Raw genomic sequence first — 23,658 nt, 5'->3', positions numbered from 1 at the left:
TTCTCACTTACTCTTTCCTTGTATGCCAGGCGTAAGTCATACCAGCTCCTCTCCTAGGCAAAGTGAGCTGTTTCTTTTTGTTTTGTTTTGTTTTGTTTTTATTTTTTTTTAAATTTTTCATCAATTACACTTTATTCATTCTGCATCCCCCCATAAGTCCCTCCCTCCTCCCCTCCCAATCCCACTCTCCCTCCTCCCTCTGCTTGCATGCCATTCCCCAAGTCCACTGATAGGGGAGGTTCTCCTCTCCTTTCTGATCTTAGTCTATCAGTTCACATCAAAAGAGGCTGCATTGTCCTCTACTATGGCCTGGTAAGGCTGCTCCCCCCCAGGGGGAGGTGATCAAAGAGCAGGCCAATCAGATTATGTCAGAGGCAGTCCCTCTTCCCATTACTATGTAACCCAATTGGACTCTGAACTGCCCTGGGCTACATCTGTGCAGGGGTTCTGGGTTATCTCCATGAATAGTCCTTGGTTGGAGTATGAGTCTCTGGGAAGTTCCCTGTGTTCATGTTTCTTGTAGGTTCCTTTAAGATGTTTTAGCATTTTTCTTTCTGCAACCTTGAATATAATACCGTGATGGCTGCCCTTTTGAACACGGAGCTTGCTTGTGTTAAGAACCTTGCTCATGTGGTCTGTGTTCTGACCCCACTTAGGAGAATTTTTCAGTCACCACTTCAGCGATTCTTTGTGTTCTGTATGTTCTCACATTCCTCTTGGATGCAGTCCACTTGCAGTTGACACACACTGAAGAAGCACTTTTTAAATGTTCCCTGTGCCTTGCTGTTAGGAAGTTCTAGTGTGATATATCCAAACACACCTGTTTGTCCTTCAGCTATGTGCAGTTTGCTAAAGAACCGAGGCATTCTTCACTTGTGTTATAGTGTTTCTAATATACAGTAGTTTATATTGGGTATTTCTTTTCCCCAAATTTTCAATTGTATTTCTTGTCTCTTCTGGTATATTGTCTATTTTCCTAGTAAAGTTTTAGCCTATTAATTGTTGCTTAAAATGATTAGTTTAATAAATCTATTATCTTTGTTATATTTATGTATGGCTATAAAGCTTGTTCTTTCTATTTACAAAGGTCGGGTTTGTTTAGTGTTTTCCATTTAGTATGTTCTACTTTTTATTCTTAATAGCTGGATCTAGTGTATCATGTAAGATGAACTACGCTAGATAAGCCTCTAGTGGAGTTGGGGAAGAAGGAAAGAATTCTAGAGTATTATGATTAAGTTTTAGCCTGCCAACAAATAAGTGCCTTGGGCTTATAATTTTTTTACACATGATTCTTTAAGCCAATCCCTGTATGGTTAGAAAGAGACTATAAATTTATATAAAATCCATGATAAAATATTTATCCTCTCTGAAAATTTAACCCTTTATCATATGAATAAATTCATACATCTATATACAAATAAAACTATTTCTTTTACTCTGAAAGCAATTTGGCTTAAACTTTTTTCTTAATTATGTGATCATCATTTAGGAATTAATACCATTTAGGATTTATTTGGGGTCTCAAAGTTAATACATTTCAGTTATCTACATCTTAAAATTTTATTTTTACTTTCCCCCTATTTTATTTTTAATTAATGTTAATTTTTTCTATGCATCATTACCACTTTTAACTAACCTTGCTGGTAATAAGGTATGCCTATGCTACAAATGAGCTTGGAATTTGGAGATAAATGATTACAGATAAAAATAAAGTGTTTAATCAGTATTATAGGAATAAAAATAAACCAAAACTAGTCTATTACTTTATGATAAGTGTGGTGATTCAGATATGAAGGGTCCTCAATGAAAGTCCATATTTTGAAATTTTTTTTCTAGCTATCTGTGCTAATTGAAAGTTGACTTTATACAGAGCTCTCAGAACTAACCAATAAATTTATCTCTTGATGGATACAAACTTGTCACCTTGGGAGGAGGATTCTCAGAGGAGGATTTAGATGTTAAGATCATGCCCTGGAAAGATATCCCTTGTTCTCATCCCTCTCCTCTTTGTCTGTCTTGTATAACACACACAGTGAGTAAGTTTAGCCTCTGTGCTCTCCTTCATGAATACTTTCTCTGACCGTGGGACAGAAATAATGGAGCTGGCCAACTGAAGACTGAAGTCCTTGAAATCATGAATCAAACTACATACTCTCTCCCTGAAGCTGTTTTTAATGAGGTTGTTTGTCAGAAAGAAAAGTCTAACTAGAACAGCAAACATAACCTTAGACTGATTGTATATTTGTCACAACAAAGACTACAGTATTTATATATCACAGATAAAATAATAATGTAATGCAAGATTAAATTAAGATGCTAACCTTGTCCAAACGCTTTAATGATTTTGTAGATTAATATATACCTTAAAAAATTTAAGGTAAAATATCTGAATTTGAGATAAAATTTCAAATAAAATAAATACAATATCATGACATCACAGACATGCTGAACAGTAGTGAATGAATGTGCTAACACATGGGTTCCCATTGAATTACCAGTCACATTTAGCAAAGACAAAGAGAATTTTAACTACAAATAATGACAGCTACACATTGTTGGCTGATTCCAAGTCACACCCAAATAATCTGAGTCTTACAAATCCTGTAGTTCTTAATTAGTTTTGACTTTTTTTTTTTTTTTGAGTAGTTGAACTTAGTGTACATTTGGGAAATTATTTCTCAAAGATCATAGAAAATATTTTAAGTACTTCTCAATTTTATAGTATCAAAATTTTAGAAGTATCTTGCACAGTAAAATATTTATAAAAACATAGTCAATCTATGACAGATTTTTCTTTGAAGATTAAAGTTAGACATTGCTGCAGATAGTTCCATTGTTATATTGGCCCCATTATCACTTATTAAATACAAAAGAATATTGTTAATCCCACCAAACATAAGACCTCATTATAAATAAAAGAACTGATGGTTTTATGAAGTCCCGTTTATTGATTGTTGGGACTATTCTCTGGGAATCCAGAGTCCTGTTCAGAAAGTCTTTTTACTAATCTTTCTTCTACTAGTTTCTAACATTGAAATATTTGATCCACTTGGAATTGATTTTTGTGCAGGATGAGAGGTAAAGATCAGGTATATAAATAGTAGTGGCACTGGAGATGTTATCAGCCTTTGAGGAGGTCCAGGCTTGTTGGAGAACGTAGTCAGTGGAAGGGGCTTCAAGAATTTACTGCCTGGAACAAATTCTAGTTGGCTCTTTCTGCTTCTTGCCTGCAGTAGAGAATATGATCTTGCAGCACTCTGATGCAGCTGTCTGCTGCCATGTCTCCACTCTTGACCCACTAATATGGACTAACCTAACAATAAAACCTTCCTTACACAGATCCTCTTTGCCATAGTGTTTCATGACAGCAACACAGAAGAAAATCATACAGCTGTGCTGTTTTGCTTCTGTTTTTCACGTGTTTTGCTTTGTTTTTAGAACTTTGTTAATTTTGTGCAGCTTGTTTTATCACATTCAGCCTTTCCCTCAACTCCTCCCAGATCAACCCCCTTTTCTACCTGGACAACTTTGTGTCCTTCCTTTTCCTTCTACTCAACAAGTCTAATTTGTGCTTCCCATATCTTCTTGAACCTGTAGTTTCACACTAGAGTTTGCTCAACTTGCCAGGAGCTACACACTTAAAAACAACCGGCTCTCTTGCACGCATCAACTGTCAATTACCAATACCTCCTTTGCTAGGGATTGGGACTTCATAAACATCTTCCCTCTGCATGTTAGGATTTAGTCTGGCTTGATGTTGCAGAGAACTTGTGTTCACAACCTCTGTAAGTTCAGATACTTTGCACTCTCATTTTATCAAGAAGATATTATTTCATTGTAGTCACTAATATTTTGGATCTTATGTTATTTCAGCCTCCCTTTTTTCTAAAGCTTCCTAAGACTTGAAGTGAAAGGCATTATGTATTCCATTTATAACTGATCATCCTGCCATTTCTTGTTCTCTGAATCTTAGCTATTTTTTTTCTTTCGTGCTAAGCACCATCAATTTCAAAGAGATGTGGGTAGAGAGATGTATTCATCTATAGGTACAATAAGAATGGGTTTAATACAATGTCCATTTAGCAGAATAATAACAGAAAGTCTCCTGTTAGGCCTATGACCTATCTGTTAACAAGTATTGAGCCTTAATAATTCTGTCAAGAACAGGTTTCCTCTTTGACCTCCCCACCCCCCAAGGGAGGAGCAGTCCTGTTAGGCCACAGAGGAGGACTTTGCAGCCAGTCCTGAAGATACCTGATAAAACAGGGTCAGATGAATGGGGAGGAGGTCCCCCCCATCATTGGACTTGAGGGAGAGTGGAGACAAGGGAGGGAGGGTGGGATTGGGAGCAGGATACAGCTGGGATACAGAGTTAATAAAATGTAACTAATATGAAAAAAATAAAATTAAAAAAAAAACAAATGAAAAATAGAAAAAAAAAACCGAATATGTTTCCTTATGTGGAACACAACTTAAATCATCAGAAAGTGGTTGGTTGATTATTCCACGATGTTTGTTCCCCTCTTGCATCAATGTGTATCTCTTGCTAAACTAGTTGTTATCATAGCTGGCAGGGTGCATAGCTGGGTAATATCACCTTCCAGCACTCTGAAAGCTATCTAGTAATGATGAAGCTTTCAGGTCAATACCAGCGTAATATTACATGTTCTATGGTCAAGTATGTGATGTTTTCAATGGAGGGTTTTACCATCAAGTTTTGGAGGGCAGCCAATACCATTGGAAATAGCTAGTAATATTTGGGGAGTCTATGGTACCTCATTGGTCAACAACTCCAAAAGAGGTAGCCAGTTTTGGGCAACTGGATTTTTATTTGTTAGTCTATTTCTAGTAGGGGTATTGTCATTCTATTGCAGGATAACCCCACTGTATCCGTACATGTATATGTATATGTATATACATTCATACATACACACACATGAGCATGCACACACACACAGAGCACTTTTATAGTAGTAGATAGATTTCCATAGCTTTCTTCTGTATTTTATGGAATAATTTAAATGGTATTGGTGTTCTTTGAAATTCTGGCAGAATTCTGACCTGAGTAATTCTGACACTGAAAATGTTTTAATTAAGAAATATTTGATTGCTACTTGTGTCTTGTTGGTTGTTTCATATTTGTTTAGAGTATTGACTTCACTTTGGCTTGACTTGGGTCATATGTATCTGGAAATTAATCCCCTTCTTTTTCAACTTATTGGAATAAAGTATTGAAGAATGTCCTCATGATAATCTGATTTTATTCAGTATCTTATCTATTATAATGTTTTTCTTTTCATCTCTAATTTTGTAAATTTTTGTTGTCTCTTTATTAATTTTGCTTAATGTGGATAAGGATTTATCAGTTTTGTTTATCTTTTTAAAGACTCACTCTTTGATTTGTTAACTATATTATTTATTTCTATTTCATTAATTTTGTTCTGATCATTATTATCTATCTTAATCAGTTGTGTTTGAGAAAGTTGTTTTCCTAAATGAACAGCATCATACTGTCCCCTAAATTTGTATCTTTGTATCCACAGATTAATGTAACTCTGAAACATCATCAGAGTAATTCCTTTGTGCAGTGAATGATGGCTATAACAGAAACTTACAATTTGTCAAAGTGCAAATAATAAGTGTCTGTGGGGTACTTAGTCACAAATGAGACACTTACATCACTCTTTTCACCCACAAGACTCAGGGATTACACCATTAGATGGGGGGAAATTGTATGGCACAGAGGTAGGCAATAGAGCTAATTAAAATGATGTCTTTTGGACAGGACAGGACAGTGCAAGAACTCATGGCAACTGTGGTTGTCCTCTCGTGAGCTGGAGAGTGTTAAGCCAGTAAACATTCCAGAATGTAAAAGAGCTCAGGAGACCCCACTTCGACCTGAGGTGCTATGGACAGTTGATGGCTTCTGAGGGAATTAGAGTCAGTTGTCCTTAAGAGTTTAGCTGTTGGTTGTTCTACTGCATCCTCTGATGGCTCTATATTTAATGAATCTATATTTAGACAGCACTAATTGTGCATGCTGGGCTTGTTTTTTAATTAATTTATTTATTATTAATTACAGTTTATTCACTTTGTATCCCAGCTGTGGTCCCCACCCTCGTTCCCTCCCAATCGCACCCGCCCCCCTTCTTCTCCACCCATGCCCCCCCCAGTCCACTGATAGGGGAGAACCTCCTCCCCTTCCATCCGACCCTAGCCTATCAGGTCTTATAAGGATTGTCTGCAATATCCTTCTCTGTGGCCTGGTAAGGCTGTTCCCCCATCAAAGGGAGGTGATCAAAGAGCCAGCCACTGAGTTCATGTTAGAGATAGTGCATGTTCCCATTACTAGGGAACCCACTTGGACACTGAGCTGCCATGGGCTACACTTGTGCAAGATTTCTAAATTATCTCTATTAATGGTCCTCGGTTGGAGTATCAGTCTCAGAAAAGATCCCTTTGCCCAGATTTTTTTTCTTTCCTTGTGGAGCTCCTGTCTCCTTCAAGTTGTTCTATCTGCTGCTTCTTTCATAAGATTTCCTGCACTCTGCTGGGCTTGTTTTTAAGGAAGATAAATGTTAGAAGGTGAAGGAAAGGGTAGAAGGTAGATATTGGAGAATTAAGGGGAGGAATGGATTAATAAAATCAAAACGTAAAGGGCTGAGAAAGAAATTAGGGAAACAACACCCTTCACAATAGCCACAAATGACATAAGGTACCTCGGAGTAACCCTAACCAAGGAAGTCAAAGACTTGTATGAAAAAAATTTCAAATCTCTGAAGAAAGAATTAGAAGAAGATATGAGAAGATGGAAAGATCTCCCATGCTCATGGCTTGGCAAGATTAACATAGTAAAAATGGCCATCTTACCAAAAGCAATCTACAGATTCAATGCAATGCCCATCAAATTACCAACACAATTCTTTACAGACCTGGAAAGAAAAATTCTCAACTTCATCTGGAATAACAAGAAACCCAGAATTGCTAAAACAATCCTCTACAATAAAAGATCTTCCGGAGGTATCTCCATCCCTGATCTTAAGTTGTACTATAAAGCAACAGTTTTAAAAACTGCATGGTACTGGCATAGAAACAGAATGGTGGATCAATGGAACCGAACAGAGGACCCAGAAATAAACCCACACACTTATGGACACCTGATCTTTGACAAAGACGCCAAAACCATACAATGGAAAAAAGATAGCATCGTCAACAAATGGTGCTGGTATAACTGGATGTCTACATGTAGAAAAATGAAAATAGATCCATACTTGTCACCCTGCACAAAATTGAAGTCCAAGTGGATCAAAGACCTCAATATAAAACCAGACACATTAAATCAGCTTGAAAAAAAAGTGGGAAATACCCTAGAACTCATTGGTACAGGGGAAAACTTCCTGCACAGAACACTAACAGCACAGGCTCTAAGAGCAACAGTCAATAAATGGGACCTCATTAAACTGAAAAGCTTCTGCAAAGCAAAGGACACCGTCATCAAAACAAAGCGACCACCTACAGATTGGGAAAGAATCTTCACCAACCCTTTATCTGACAGAGGACTAATATCCAGTATATATAAAGAACTAAAGAAGCTGAAAAGCAGCAAACCAAGTAATCCACTTAAAAAATGGGGAACAGAGCTAAACAGAGAATTCTCTGTAGAGGAATACCGAATGGCAGAGAAGCACTTAAAGAAATGCTCAACCTCACTAGCCATTAGGGAAATGCAAATCAAAACAACCCTGAGATTTCACCTTACACCCATGAGAATGGCCAAGATCAAAAACTCAAGTGACAACACATGCTGGAGAGGTTGTGGAGAAAGGGGAACCCTTCTGCACTGCTGGTGGGAATGTAAACTTGTACAACCACTCTGGAAATCAATCTGGCGCTTTCTCAGACAACTAGGAATAGTGCTTCCTCAAGATCCAGCCATACCACTACTGGGCATATATCCAAAAGAGGCTCAAGTACACAAAAAGGACATTTGCTCAACCATGTTTGTAGCAGCTTTATTTGTAATAGCCAGAAGCTGGAAACAACCCAGATACCCCTCAACTGAAGAATGGATGCAGAAATTGTGGTACATCTACACAATGGAATATTACTCAGCAATGAAAAATAAGGAAATCATGAAATTTGCAGGTAAATGGTGGGATCTGGAAAGGATCATCCTGAGTGAGTTGTCCCAGAAGCAAAAAGACACACATGGTATATACTCACTCATATAGACATACAACATAGGACAAACCCACTAAAACCTGTGCATCTAAAGAAACTAAGCAAGAGAGAGGACCCTAACTAAAATGTCCAATCCCCATCCAGAAAGGCAAAGAGGATGGACATCAGAAGAAGAAGAAAACAGGAAACAACCTAGGAACCTACCACAGAGGGCCTCTGAAAGCCTCTGCCCTTCAGACTATCAAAGCAGATGCTGAGCCTGATGGGCAACTGTTGGGCAGAGTGAATGGAATTTTAGGTAAGAACTGGGAAATAGTAAGAGCTGGAGAGGACAGGGTCTCCACAAGGAGAGCAACAGAACAAGAAAATTTGAACACAGGGAACTTCCCAGAGACTCATACTCCAACCAAGGACTATTCATGGAGATAACCCAGAACCCCTGCACAAATGTAGCCCAGGGCAGTTCAGAGTCCAATTGGGTTACATAGTAATGTGAAGTGGGACTGCCTCTGACATAATCTGATTGGCCTGCTCTTTGATCACCTCCCTCTGGGGGGGAGCAGCCTTACCAGGCCATAGTAGAGGACAATGCAGCCACTTTTGATGTGAACTGACAGACTAAGATCAGAAAGGAGAGAACCTCCCCTATTAGTGGACTTGGGGAGTGGCATGCAAGCAGAGGGAGGAGGGAGGGTGGGATTGGGAGGGGAGGAGGGAGGGGCTTATGGGGGGATGCAGAATGAATAAAGTGTAATTCATGAAAAATTTTAAAAAAATTAATGTTTATGCTTGTATATACTTATTAGAATATCTACCAATATTGTTTCTCCTATTTCAGTTACTCTGCTTTCTAGAAGCAAACTACATAGTGGAAAAATTTTAGAGAATTCTGAGATTTATATTGTTTAATTTTCAGCATTTTTCTTAATAACTAGATAAGTTAAGGCAGGAATCACAACCGTTACACCACTGTGCTTCCAAAAATGCTTGAAAATGATCATTATACTGGTTAGTAACTGTGTTTAATTGATAGTATGCAGAATTATAGTGATGACCTAAGGGAAAAATAACAAAGTCAATAGCTCCTTGTAAAACATACTTAGTATTTGACTTTTACACACATTACTAATTTGCTTGATAGTCATAATTTTTTATGAAGAACAGAATGGTAGATTATGACTCACTCTATTTTAGCAGGGTGATAGATTGGCTATGGCTATAATGTTGATGAATGTGAACCATTTCTCGTAAAATGTTTATTAATTAGAAACAAACTAAATTGAACTCTCAATTAAATGGAGCAACTTAAGTTGTAATTTAATCCTGTTGGTAGAATTTTTAAAATTATAAAAATACATAAACAAATAAGAATTGAGAGTTTTGATGCTTATTACCAGTCTAGGTTTTTCAAATTAAATTAGTAGAGTCAGTGAGGTCTAACCACACATTTGCAGACAGAAAATTGTTTATTTACCTAAATTAATCTTTGTGAAAATTTGTTTAAATTCTATTGCAGAAAAGATAACATAGATCCTTTTATCTCCTCTGCAGTCTGCCAAGCATGACTGTAAACACTGAAAATTGGTGAACACAAAAGCTAAAAAGAATCCTGAAATGTTATAAGAGGAATGTCAGCTGCTTTGGAATTCCTGGGCAGAAATCTCGTAACAGCAAAACATCACGTCACAAACCAACAAGGGACAGTTACCCCATACCTAGCATTCCATGACACTTAGCTAGCCAAAACAAGGCAACCTAAATATCCTAATTATTCCCATGGACCAAAAGGGAAGCCCTTGACATCCGGAAAGCCAAATGTTAATGTCAAAGGAAGTGAATGAAAAGCCACTCATACATGAGCAGTACAGAAAGGTCTTTTCATCCTATCAGGCCTAAGATTTCCTTTCTTCACAGGGGAATACTGAAGTAGCAGCTAGAGCCATCAGGAGGGAATTAGTCATACCATTTTTTAAAAAAGGTAAAATTTTATGAAAGTACCAAATTGAAGTTTAAGGACTGAAAAAAAAAAGTAGAAAAAGTAGTAGTCATTTCAAACAGTTGTGGTTGTGCTCAACTACCAGGCCTAAGACTCTGACAACTTGAGATTCTGCCTGCATAGTGAGAAATGGAACAGAAATAAATAAACAGAACATTTGGCTGTTACAGTGCAATCATATTATAAGGAACCTCGAAGGGCAGGGCAAAGAGAATAAGCCTAATCTTTAATCCCTAAAGAAATATTTGCAGAAATGGTACCTAGAAGGTTTCTAGATTGTCAGGAAAAGAAAACAATAAACCAAGATATGCAAACAAAATATGTCATAATCCGAAATTATAAGGCACATCTTAAATAAGCTGCAGATTCCTAAATCTATGATGCTTTATAGAAAGCCATGATGTTCTCTGTGTGCAGGCCGTAGCAGTTCTCTGCACTCTGTGATAGGAATGAAAATGGTACATATATTTGCAAAGATGGGTAGGCATTTCCTACAATGATAAATAGTGTCTTACTATGTAATAATAAAACTATACTTCCAGATATTTGTCTAAATAGTAATGAAACACTTGCTTATACAAAAAATCTTTCACAGATATTTATAGAAGGTTTATTTATAGACACTAGGAGACCAGAAGCCATCAAGTTTTCCTTCAAAAATGCATTAGTAAATTATACTATTCTTCTCAATAAAATATTATTGAGTGGTAAAGAATGAGCTATGAAAGCCAGGAAAAGACATAGATGACTTAACATTCCATTGGCAAGTAGAAGATAGATAACACGTACATCTGGATATGTGACATCTTGGAAAAGGCGTGACTGTAGAACCAGTGAGAATGAGGAGATCCAGTTTTAGGACAGAAGACAAATCTACACAACACCCTGTTGTTTTTAGTTCATACTGTGAGAACCTACAGAATGCCAGAACACAAAGAATAAAACGTATGAAATGTTTTTAAACTATCTAGAAAAATGTTTTAAGAATATTTTAAAATATTGGTAACTCATGTTAGCTCAGGCAGAATTTCCTTCAGAAATGTGGGCGACTACATGGACATGCCCAAATTGGTATTTACTCACCAAATTTCTTTTCTCTATTAAAAAAAAAAAAAGGTCCAAAATGATTCATGTGCAATACGAATAAGCAAAGCTAGGGTCTGGATTTTAGCTGCTAATGTACACATACACACACAAAGCAGGGTTCTATAAATAAATGGTTGATCTTACAAGTAGAAACCTAAAACTGTGCCTTACCTTGAAAATCAAAACAGTAAAGGAATGGCCAAATAAAATGCGTAAGTACGCCCACACCCACGGGTTATGGCATAAAAGGACCAAGTGAAAAATCTCCAACTGGCTAAAACTGGAACAATTCAAATATAACTAGTTATTTGTTTAAAATGCAAAGTAATATAATTCACACTGATAGAAGTGAAAGAATGAGGGAAGAGAGCAGCCTCTAATGAAGAATTATTGAAAATTATTTTTATAGAAGGGGGAACAGATTTTACTCAGTCAATGAGAGTTAACGTAGTTATATTCTTCCAATGAGTTGAATATAGAAAAAGGAAAATATCGATTTTATAATCGAAAAAAAAAACTTAGAAAGACTACTAACTCAATTTGTTGTTGTTGTTGTTGTTGTCGTTTCTTGAGGGAAATATATGACTCAGTTTGAGGATTTACTATAAAATATGTGAACTTCTTGCCAAAACAATTAAAAACAAAGGTGGGAGTTGAGAAAGGAGGGCCCGGCTGCTGGGGGAATCACTGTTGCTGTCTCAGAATAAGGAGGTTTGCCTCCCAGCACGCACATGGCAGCCAACAAGGTCTGTGACTAGTTCCAGAGGATTCAACACCCTCTTCTGTCTGTGTGGGAAGTGCGTTCATACCATCCACAAGCATACACTCGGGCAAAACGCCATCTGTAGGAAGCTTAAAAATAAATGAAAAACAAAGGAATAGTGAGTCGAAGGCTGAGGACGAGGACTCAGAAGTCATGTCACAAGTCACATAAGATCCTGGAACAGGATTCGTGCATTATGAAAAATGAGGAAAAACTGTATGAAATGTGGACTTCACTCAATAATCGTTTGGCAACACAGTTTTATTAAGTACAATGACATTGTAAAGTGGTCTGACACGGTAATGAGGGTAACTAGTAAGAGATAGATGGGGATTTTTCTCATAACCTTTCCATACATATAAACTATTTTAAAACATAGTTTAAACTATGTAAAGACAAAGAAAAAATTAGCACAGAGAAAAAAAATGCTTTTCCTCCAAGTACATAAGACAACGAAAAAGCAAGGGGGTATTTTCAGGGTTTGAAAGTGAAGGCCTGTAGGGCGCCATTTCTACATCTAATAAAAGCCCACTTTAACAATGAGCACATGATGAGAAGTCTGTCAGATAGACTGAAACTAAAGTTATTTGTCACCATTAGCCCATGCTTCTTTTTTTTCCCTTTTATTGAAAACAGGTTCTTTTCTCGTACAATATATCCTGACTGCAGTTTCCCACACTCTACTCCTCCCACTCCTTCTGCCCCAGATCCACTCCCTTTCTGTCTCTCATTAGAAGAGAGCAAGATTAATATATAAATAAATTTTTAAAAAAGAAAAGAAAGGAACAAGATTAACTAAAACGTGATTTCCCTCAGCAAGGTAAGTCTAAAAGCAGCCCAATAAAACCTATGCTTTAAAAATAACTCCTGAGTATTTAATCTTAAAGTCTATATTGTTTCCAATGACATTACTAAGAAATGCACAAAGGACCACTGACTGGCTATTTAGGCTTGTTTTTACAGATATAGATCCATTACTACTGTGTTCATTACTTTCCTGATTGCAATCTAATACAGGATAACTAGCAACTTCAGGAAGAAAGAAATTGTTCTGCTTCATGGTTTGAGGGTTCAGACCATTGTGACAGAAAAGGCACGACAATGGAACTGCTCATTATATGGTAGCAGGGTCACATGTCTGCCTGCTATGATCTCTGGAGTTCCAGGAAGTAGAGAAAAAGTGACATCGCTGCAACTGGGACTAGTCTGTAACTCCCCAAGACAAACACTCAGCACTCTACTTCCCTTAGAGAGCCTCAGCATCCCAAAGGATCCACAACCCAAATAAATAGCATCACCATCGTGGCCAAGTGTTCAAATACAGGAGCTTATTGGAAACATCTCACATTGAAATTATGACAGCTAAGTATTTTTTAAGATCAAGTGTCTTAAGAAAGTAGTTGTGCTCAATCCTCTTTCAAAAAGGCAAACTGGATAGACATCAAAGTGGGAGAAAACAGGAAACAGGACCAGAGCCTATCACAAAGGGCCTTTGAAAGATTCAACCCACCAGGGTCTCTAAGCAGAGGCTGAGACTCATAGCCAAACTTTGGGCAGAGTGCAGGGAATCTTATGAAAGAATGGGGAGATAGAAAGACCTGGAGGGGACAGGAGCTCCAAAAGGAGAGCAACAGAAGCAAAAATCTGGGCCCAGGGGTCTTTTCAAAGACCAATACTCCAACCGTGCATAGAGATAACCTAGAACCCTTGCTCAGATGTAGCCCAAAGCAGCTCAGTCTCCAAGTGACTTCCCTAGCAAGGGGAGCAGGGGCTGATTTGACATGAACTAGGGGGCTGGCTCTTTGATCACTTCCCCCTAAGGTGGGGAGGGCAGCCTTACCAGACCAAGAGGAAGATGTTGCATCCAGCCATGATGAGACCTGATAGGCTAGGGTCAGATGAAAGGGGATTGATTCCTATATCAGTGGACTAGGGGAGGGGCATAAGAGAAGAAGATAGAGAGAGGGGAACACTGGGAGGAGACTAAGGAGGGGACTACAGCTGGGATACAAAGTAAATAAATTGAAATAAATAAATAAGACAAAAAAAAGAAAATGAGTTGTAAAACACAATTTCAATCCCACTGAATTAGAATGAATAAATATAAAAGAAAAAAACTGATCAATATATTTAAAAAATGTTTCATTCATGTATTTAATAACTTCATCAACATATCTATTAGTATATTAAGCTAAAATTTACCATGTGTTAAGAATATTTTTAAGTGTGAAAACTATTTAAAATATATAAAAATGAGTTGAATCTATAGAATAGATTTATTGAGTTAAAACCAGCTTATATCAAATACATGAGCACATTTTTTACTCAACTTGTCACAGTCTGAAATGTAGAGTTGTAGATTTCTAAACTATCAGCTTACAAGTATGACAACTAGATTTTGGAAGAATTCCTCAGCACTAAAATAGTGCCTTACACTCCAAAGGAAATGAGAGATACAAGAAGAGAAAATTAAACCTTACCAGCTCTAATTAATTTTGATGAGAAGCTTCTTTCCTGAGATGAAAGGTGTGAATGCAAAGACACAGCTGCTTCAGGCGCTGTGAACACTTCGTGGTTGAGTGCTAAGCAGCAAACGGGACATTTGTACTGCTTCCTCTCAGGCTCAGGAACCACTGAGAAGGAGCAGGCAGTGACAGGGACAGGGACTCTGAAATGCTGCCTTCTGGGCATGGCACAGTCAATGTCATCAAGGTCTCCTGAAAGGAGCCTAGACAACCTGCGGTCTATTAGCAGTTAATGGCGGATCAGGAGGAACTTCCAGGATCCTGTTGCTCTCTGCTGAACCATCTACTGATGGACCTTCCATGAGAGGAGCATCCATGGACTTCATTTCTGTATATAACAAAGAGCCCACCGGGTTCAACACTGATAGTAATTTATACGGTTCCTATGCCCTGTGATTTCCCTACCCATATATTCTGACCATGTTTCAGTGTCCGATGTGAATCTTTTCTTGTGGAGCAGCCTTATAATCTAATCAAGAGATTGGTTGGTTAGTCTTATAAATAGCTTTGCCACTATTGTACCAATGGGTGCTTCTTGCCTGACAAGTTAGCATTGTAATCATGTTGGCTAACACCATGTTCTCTGGTCATTCAGCATGACTTTGCTTTGGAAGCTGACAACGCCTGCTGTTTTCTGGAAGGCCGCTTGGGAAAACAGTATAAATAACAGACGAACGCCACTGAAGCAAAGACAGTAAGAACAGTGACAATCACATATTGGAATATAGAAATAATAATAACCACTTCATTAATATCAATTTATTTTACTTATTTATTTGTCCTGCATATAATTTATATATACTTAGACAATTTGTAAAATAACAAATTTATAAAATGTATATACTTTTAAATAAAAGTTTAATATACAAACTAAAATAAATTGTATTTAAATTAGTTTAGGAAATAGTGAGCTTTTCATAAGGCTTTTTCATATACCCTTAGTTTTGGCTAACCCACTTCCTAATTATCTTTTTCCTACCTTCCTCTACCCATTCTGTATAATCTTTCTATTGCTGTAACACATTTCTTAATGTCCTAAATCATAGCCTGTGACATAACTGTTTAACATGTAGACATACATACCTATTTTTCTTTTTTTATTTATTTTTTATTAATTATAGTTTATTGACTTTGTATCTCAGCTGTAGTTCCTTTCCTCATCCTCTCCCAATCCCATCCTCCTTTCTTCATCTCCTCCAATGCCCCTCCCCAACTCCACTGATAGGGGAGGTCCTTCTCCCCTTCCCTCTGACCCTAGCCTATCAGGTCTCATCAGGACTGGCTGTAATGTCTTCCTCTGTGGCCTAGTGAGGCTGTTCCCCTCTCTGGGCACAGGGGTCTTTTCTGACACTGATACTCCAACCAAGGACCATGCATGGAGATAACCTAGAACCCCTGCACAGATGTAGCCCATGGCAGCTCAGTCTCCAAGCGGGTCCCTAGTAAGGGAAACAGGGACTGTCTCTGACATACCTATTTTTCTTAACAAAATTATATACAATTATGTTTTATAATAAATACCAAATTTTATACTGTAACAAAGCAATGTCACATATATAATATTTTAGGCAACTAAATTTGAAATTACCAAATATGTTTTTATTTAATTTCTCAATATTTTAGGACATATTTTTATTTTGTTTAAACTTAGAAATATATAGAAATATTCAAACAGACATGCTGACATGCTGGCACAGGCTTACACTTCGAACAAGTAGAAAGCTGACATAATGTACTATGATTTTGAGAAAAGTCTGGTCTACATGGTGAATTCCAGGCCAGCCTGAGCTATATTTCAGAAAAAAGACCATGTCTAAACAAATATCATATATTTAAGTCAATAAGTGTAACTCACCATGTAACCAGACTGAAAGATAAAGAACTATAGAATCATCTCATTAAATGCAGAAAAGGCCTTTGACAAACACGCTTTTGTGATAAAATATAATACATTTTCATGATAATAATGTATAAGAGACTAGCAAGAAAGGGGACATAAGTCAACATAATAGAACTGATTTATAACAAACTTACAAACAACATCAAGCTAAATGGATAGAATCTCAAAGTAATTCCATTAAAATCAGGAACAAGACAAGGTTGTCCCTCTTTCCATCCCATTCGCTGTAATACTGCAAGTCTCACGTAGAGCAGCAGCTGAGGAGGACGAAGATCAACAGAAAGGAAAGAGGAAGTAAAGAAGTGAAAGTGCCCTTCTCTGCCTCCTGGAAGGGCCACCTGTCTCCACTCTCCTGCTGGACAAGCGGTGCTGAGGGGGCAGAGAGAGGGCAGTGTCACGAGATCTCCGGTCTAGCTGGGAGTCCTGGAAAAGGAGATTTTCTCTGAGATAAGTGTTACTTCTCTTCTAGCAGGGCTGCTGGCTCCAGACCAGATGGCAGCAGCGTTCAGGGCTCCAGCCAGGCAGCTGCTTCACGAACAGCCAGCAGCTCAGTCCAGCAGAAGCTCCTGCAGAAGCTAGGAGCTCTAGTTCTGCTTGACTGCCTGGCCAGCAGTAGAGGCCGCCCACGCAGCGATGAATTCTTGAGGAGAAGGGAGGCCCTTCTTCCCCCAGTGCTACAGCTTAGAATAAACTGTCTCACAATGTCCTTCAGGAAAGTAGATGGTGCTTGCCTCTTTACGTCATGAGAAAGAGGAACTTATAAACCTTGGACAAATACAAAGTGAGTAAACTGAAATAAACAACAACAACAATAATAAAACTTTGGACAGTGAGGAAGGACTGTGTCTCATTGGCTGGGACACAGGGTTCTGGCAATGTACTATTTGCATGGGGAAAGATAACAGGTGACGAGCTCATGCGACTGACCATCTGTCCATGTGACTGTACCCACCTGAGGTTTGTGTCACGAAATCCTGAGGCAGGCATGAAAACAAGGAGAAGATTTTTTCCCGTATCTTCAGTTCTCGGGATGGTATTTTAAATCTCAAATTTGATATTTCCGGGTTTTTAACAAGCTCCATCTCGCTCATCCCTTGCCAACACCCCTGGAGGCATGGCCCACGAGCCCCACACAAAGTATCATTATTTGTAGATGATATGATTTTATTCCTAAGTAACCCTAAAATCCCACTGGAAAACTCCTACAGCTGATAAACACCTTCAGCAATAGGAAATGGATGAAAAATTAATACATAAAAATCAGTAACTTACGTACTCAAAGTACTAATGAACTGAGAACAAAATTAGAGAAACAATACAATTCACTTCACAATAGGCTCAAAAACATAAAATATTAAGGGTTCCTCTAGCCAATAAAGTGAATGACTTGTATACTAAAAACATTAAGATATTGAAGAAAGAAATTAAGATGATAGAAAAAGGAAAGATCTGCCATGCCCATAGATCAGTGGGTTTAATATAGTAAAAATGGTCATCCTACCATAAGCAATTTACAGATTCAGTGCAATTGCAACCAGTTTCCCTCCCACAACTTGGAAGAATACCGAATAATACAGGAGATTCTGGAGGTATTACCATTCCCAACCTCAACCTGTACTACAGAGCTATGCTAACAAGTTCAGCATGGTACTGGCATAAAAACAAACATATTGAACAATGGAATCAGACTGTAGACATTTCTGTAAATCCACACATCTATGAACACCTGATTTTTATAAAGAGGCTATGAATATACACTGGATAAAAGGTAGCATCTTTAACAAATGGTGCTGGTCAAAATGGATATTTTCATGTAGAAGTATCCAAATAAATCCATTATTATTACCCTGCACAAAACCAAAGTCCAAATAGATTAAAAACCTCAGTATAAAACAGATACACTAAATCTAGTTACCTAAGAAAACAGGAAAACTGAACTCACTGGCACAGGAAAAGACTTTCTGAACAGAACACCCACAGAACCAGCACTAAATACAGTTAATAAACTGTATTGAAAATTGAATTGAACTGAAAATCTTCTGTATGACAAATTACACCATCATTCAGACAAAAAAGCAGAATGCAGAAGAGGAAGCTTTTTTTTTTCAGTGACACATCTTATTGAGGGCTAATATTTAAAATGTATGAATAATTCAGAAAACTAGAAATCAAGAAATCATATCATTCAATTTAAAAATAGGGCACAGAGCCAAACAAGGTATTTCCAAAGGAGGGAGCACAAGTGACTGAGAAGCACTAAAGGAAATGTTAGCACCCTCTTTTCAGGAACATCAGCAGTTCAGGAAGATAGGAATCAACTTACCTCAAGATCCAACTATACCGTGCCTGGGCAGACACCAAAAGGATACTTCACCCCACCACAGAGACATTTGTTTAACCATGTTCATTGCTGCTCTACTCAAAAATGATCGAAATTAGAATCAGAGCAATCTCCTTCCGTGGAAGAATGGAAAGAGACAATGTGGTGTGCTTACCAAGGGGAATATTCCTCAACTGTTTGAAAAATTAAATAACGAAATTTGAAGTTAAATGGATGGATCTAGAATAAATCATCTTGATATAGGTAACCCAGACTCCCCAAAAACCATATATGGTATGAATTAGTATAGATGTATGTGTTAGCTGGTAAGTCTTTGGTAACAGGCTGCAATCCATGTAACCACAGAGGTTAGGTATAGCATCAGGAAGGAAGGGAGAGGATTGGATCACCCATGGAAAGTAAAAACAGAACAGATAATTACTGACAGATGGGGCAGTAGGGGGAGGTTGGCCTGCAACAAGGATTGAATGGGGAAGGTGCCAGAGGAAACACAGGGAGGACAGCAAAAACTAAGGGTTGTTTCAGGGGTTGTATTTTAAGTTAATAGAATAAAAGCTATTAATAGAATAAAAGCTATGTATGTATATATGTATTTATATATACATTTGAATATATACATGTATACATTTATATATACATTTAAACACATAGGTAAATAAATATTTGAATACATATATAAATACTTATATAAATAACTATATAGAGACATATATCTGAATGAAATCACCAAATAATAGGGGAGGCAGTGCCACAACCGGACATATCTTGTCCAAATGAAACTTCTAGTACCAGGAATTGATTACATCTAGTTGAGTTGTTAGCCAAAGAGCCACCATAGGAACCTCAAACAACCAGGCTATTTCCAAAGCTAAAGGTTGCTCCTCATAAGCTGAATGCCAAGGCCCTATTTGTTAAAGACAACACCTGCGTAACTCAGTGAACATGAGGAAGACGGAATGGTGCCTTCTTAGAACTTGCACCCTTACTGACTAGCGTTCGTAGTACTGGAAGGTACTCAGCATTCTGCGAGAGGATAAAGGTAAACATCAATCCAGCCCCAAACACTTTGATCTACAGTGATGTCCTACATGCAAGACGAGCTAGTGTAATACTGGAGCAAAGCTTGTGGTACTAACCAACCAATAACTGATTGGATTTAAGGCCCCCCATAAGATGGATGGGGATAGGATGGAACACATCATCAGAACTTAAGTGGCCAAGAACCTGAGACTACACGGGCCTGGGACCTAGGGAAAAACAAATACTATTTTTCTATTAAAGGAACACAGCAACAAAATAGCTCCTAACAATATTCTGCTATTCTCATTAGATCAGGGTCTTCCTCAGCCATCATCCTCAGAGAAGCTTCACCTGTAAGAGCAGAAATAGTTACAGAGATCCACCGCTGGACAATATGCAGAGAGTGAGAGGTCTTGAAATACTCAGTCTTGAATGAGACATCTCCATCAATTCTCTTCTCTCAGAGCTTTTTGTGGAAGAGGATGCAAAATGATTGGAAGAGCCAAAGTAGATAGAGGCCACCAAGGAAACAAGGCCTTCTAAATATAGCAGGACCGGTGCACATATCCACTCACAGAGACTGAGGGCAGTATATTCCATGTCTGAACATGTTTGTGCCAGATGGGACCCCAGTACTGAGGGGAGAAGAGGACACATGTTCCCATAGCTAACCCAGAAGCTCCTGTTAGAATAGCTGTTTGAGAAATTAATAATAATGAGTAAGTCCTTTGAGGATGACAACATAGGGGAACACTTACACACTTCCAATGGGATGTGCCTTCTTGAAGTTATTATTGCAGACTAGATGGAATTTCAATAAATAAATAAATAAATAGCTACCATATGATCAAGCAATTTGAACTCTAGACATACACCCAAAGGAGATAAATCATAACTAAAATCTGCTTTCACTCCATGTTTAGTGCAGCACTCTTCATAACAGTCAAAATATTCATTCAGACTAGATTTCTGTCAAAATCTATAAAGAAAACAGGGTATGAAATGTTACTTATTATAAAAATCCTTGAAATCCTGTCATTTTTGGAAGCATAAGTAGAATTTAAGTCATTATGCTAAGCAAAATAAGCCAGAAACAGAAAAGCCAACATATGTTCCCATTCACTTTTGGAACCTAATAAGTCAGTTTTATAGAATAAAGAGGTGGGATAGCGCTAACTAAAGAGAAGAATGTGTATGTGTGTGTGTGGGGGGGGAGAGATGATGTGATAGAAAGGATGAGAGACCAGAACATCAGAATACCAGAATTAGTTTTGGTTTTTCTATTCACAAAACGGTGATTGCTGGTTAAATCAGTATAGAATATATTCTTCCATGACTAAAAAGACATAAATTTTCTAGCACAGAAAAGTAAGATTTTTCAAATTTATTTTTTATTTATTACAATTTATTCACTTTGTATCTTCCTCTAAGGCCCTCCCTCATCCCTTCCCAATCCCACCCTCCCTCCCTCGTCTCCTCCCATTCCCCTCTCTAAGTCTGATGGGGAAGTCCTCCTCCCCTTCCATCTGACCCTAGCCTATCAGGTCTTATCAGGACTGACAGTATTGTCTTCCTCTGTGGCCTTGTAAGCCTTCCCCCCCTCTGAGGGGGGGGGGTGTGATCAAAAAGCCAACCACGGAGTTCATGTCAGAGACAGTCCCTGTTACTCTTACTAGGGAACCCACTTGGAGACTGAACTGCCATGGGCTACATCTGTGCAGGGGTTCTAGGTTACTAGGTTATCTCCATGCATGGTCCTTGGTTGGAGTACCAGTCTCAGAAAAGACCCCTTTGCCCAGATTTTTTGGTTTTGTTGCTCACCTTTTGGAGCTCCTGTCCCCAAAAGTGATTAATTTTTTAAGAGATGGAAACTTGTATTACTCTGATCCAATTATTATACATTGTACACATGTATTGAATTACCATAATGTAGACAATAAAAAATGTCTAAATATTATATCTCAGTAAAAAATCATGTTTATCAAATAACATTGCCAGGTATGACAGATTTCTTTAGAGTGGTTAGTCAGAAAAGTCTTCAAAACAACGCAGGCTGTTGCCATTCTTTGGTTTCTAACTAGATGATACGGCATTAATGCTGAAGACAACCTCATACCTTGCTTGCAAACTGGAACTGAGTCAAAATTGTTCTCACTGCTGGCAAACTTCCAAAATGCTAGAAGGTGCTTTCAGACTTCTATAGCAGATAAAGAGGAGATGGACTTACCCGCCTGTAAAGCCTAGAAACTACAATGCTCACCTGCTAGGAACGGCGTTCCTACTAGTACAGTATCTGTGTGATTTGTATGGGGTTAACCACTCTAGCATTGGATTTGAGGCCTGCTCCACAGGAGGGAATCCATGTATGCTACCTGTAAACCATGTAAGCTCAGGGCTTTGGAAATCATTCGCCGGAATGGGCAAGCTGATACTCTGGTTTAGCTAAATTGACATGGCACAAAATGATAGCCCAAATATTTTTGTTTATACCAACAAACTAATGCTACCTTAATCTGTAATCAGAGATTCTCTCTGAAGTGACAGATAGAGGCTCATGGCTGTTCAAACGCTTAGAATAAATGACAACTGACAGGTCCTAAATATTTATACCTCTCTCTTTTAGGATCAAGGAACATTGTGGGAGACAGAACAAGTTAAGAATGTATGAAAGTTAAGAATGTATGGAAGATGTCTTCTTCAGGACATGATAAATCCATGCAAACGTGATCTTACAAGCAGCTTTGGTTGCCCTCACTGCTCCTGCGCAAAACCAGGGCCTTCAACAGTCAGTCATGGGTCATGGAAGAGCTCACAGGGCCCTATCCCTCTCTGCTGAACTGATGAACTCTTAGGGGATGTCAGCTCAGCAGTGTACCAAATGGTGATCTCACCAGGCTCAACTGGATATGTTCTCCTGGCCACACATGGCAGTGTGCGGTGTCAAGTCCTGTTCATGCTCCTTCTCACATTTAGTAATTTCTGTTTTCTAATTGAAAACCATGCCTAGAAAATCACAGAGGATGTGGACTCTGCTCCGAAATGCTTTCCCATAAAGATCAGTCAATTTCAGTTTCATATGATGTTTATCCTGTCTTAATATCCAACACTCTCATGGCAAACTCCTTGATTCTGGTTTTAAATTTTGACTTCCTTTAAAGACAACACCTGTTGTCAATATGGCTCTCTCTCTCTCTCCCTCTCTCTCTCAGATTTCTGAATACTTCTTCATGCAGGTGTCATTCTGTTTCCTTGGCCTTGTGAGCACTCTAGCTGCCTTTACTATAGCTCCCCCTTCCTAGATTAAGATCCCTGTTTTCTTTAAATTTTAGAATATAATTACATAATTCCTTTATTCCAAGTTCATGGCCTCTTTCCATCAATTTTTACATACATATGTGTTTGTTTGTGTGTATATGTATGTATTCCTAAATTCAACCTGCTTAGTCTATGTAATGTTACTTATATGTATGTTTTCATGGTTGATGGTGTGATACTGTATAATCAGTTGGAGTGTTCTGCCCTGGCAAAGACTATTTCTTCCTCTTTCGTCATTCCTTAGTTGTCTGTGGTTCTCTGTGTAAGGCTGAGGTCTCCTGCAATTCATCATGGTTGTTCTCATTCCTGTTGTTGTTAGCATGGTGGTTGTTCTTGCTGCTGCTGCTGTTGTTAGTATGGTTATTGTTGCTGCTGTTGTTGTTAGCATGGTTGTTGCTGCTGTTGTCCTTGTTCAGCTCACGTTTGGGTGCTTATTCTGGTGAGACTTTATGGATGAAGCTTCTGACACTGCCAGGAGACACAGTCTCACAGCAAACTGCCTGATTCTGGTTTTAAATTTTGACTTCCTTT

Source organism: Meriones unguiculatus, chromosome 1 (genome assembly GCF_030254825.1).
Source record: "Meriones unguiculatus strain TT.TT164.6M chromosome 1, Bangor_MerUng_6.1, whole genome shotgun sequence".
In the NCBI taxonomy this organism is placed as follows: Eukaryota; Metazoa; Chordata; class Mammalia; order Rodentia; family Muridae; genus Meriones; species Meriones unguiculatus.
Note: the sequence above shows the minus strand (reverse complement) of the source record.